Source organism: Octodon degus, unplaced genomic scaffold (assembly GCF_000260255.1).
Source record: "Octodon degus isolate 3935 unplaced genomic scaffold, OctDeg1.0 scaffold00404, whole genome shotgun sequence".
Classification (NCBI taxonomy): domain Eukaryota; kingdom Metazoa; phylum Chordata; class Mammalia; order Rodentia; family Octodontidae; genus Octodon; species Octodon degus.
The window spans coordinates 91,742-93,135 of NW_004524980.1; positions in this window are offsets into that span (position 1 = coordinate 91,742).

Consider the following 1,394-nt stretch of genomic DNA (forward strand, 5'->3'; position numbering starts at 1 on the left):
TTTTTTTGTTTAGTTCTGTCAGAGGTTAATATCCTATTGGCATCTGAATACTATATGTGTTTGAATTCAGCTAAACAATCCAACTCTATCTAGCAATCTATAATAGTAGTGGGTGATCCTCAGAAGTTATTCACTTGAGCTTTTTTTTTTAGTGCTTTTTTATGTATTTGGTAGAGGGTCTCACTATGACTTGAGCCTTTTACAGCTCATTGTATTGATATGGCTTACTTTATATACCTCATTTTTATACTTTTCTGCTGGATGGTTAAGACAAAGATAAAGCAAGACCTACATAGCAAGAAATGTAACATTTGTATCTGATAAGGTCAGCCAAGTACCCTCAGGATTTATGGACCTCCTCTTTTAAAAAAACATTTTCACATCAAAAGTTGTGATCAACAAAGTAAAAAGACAGCCCCCAGAATGGGAAAAGAATTTAGCCAATTGTGCCTGAGAATAAGGACTCATATTTAGAATGTATAAGTATTAAAAAAAAATCAGTGCCCACATATTCAAACACCCAATCCAATAATGGGCATATGAGATGAAGACATCTTACTTCTCAGATAAAACAAAACAAAACAAAACAAAATAAATGGCAAATACATAAAGAATATTAAACATCAATGGTCACAAACATCAATGTTAATGCATCAGAATAACTGAAATGCAAATTAAAGTAACACTTCTCAGTCCATCTCACTCCAGAAAGAATGACCATCATCAAGAATTCAACAAGTATGGGGCCAGGGATGTAGCACAGTGGCTTAATTGTGCAGGTCTTCATTTGAAGACCCAGAGCCCATAACAATGCCTTGCACAAGTCCACCAGGAGGAGGCCTAGAGCCCATGACAATGTCTCATGTAGGACCGCTTCTCAGATCTGTGTTGGGAAGGCCCAAAAGTTAGTGGTGAAAGTTAGAATGTGTAAGCAAGTGGGATGAAGGATCTGTGCTGGCAGGATGAGGAACCTGAACTGGAGCCAGGAAGCAACACTCAAAGTAAGACCCACAGCCGTCCTCAGCAACAGCGAGGCCCGCGCTCCTCTACTGATGGTGAAAGTCACGTTCCCCTCAGGAAAGCCAGCTTGTCCAGGAGACAGCAGTGCTCCACCTTCCTCTCTGCAGCCATGAAGCCATGCTCAGTGTGAGGAGCAGAGGCACAGTTGAGCTGGTTCATTTTTTTCTGTAAGTTGTTTTTCTGTAAGTTATTTTTCCTTTTGGTGAGTATGTAAATTTACAAACAAAAAAACAGAGGCTGTTCCCCTGAACAAACTATAGTAATCTAGCAAGCTGTGCACTCTAAATAGGCCTTTCTCCAGCCTTAAGCATAACTATAAAACATTAATATGCAAATAATGAAATTTAAACTCTGAAATACATTTGTTTTTTTTT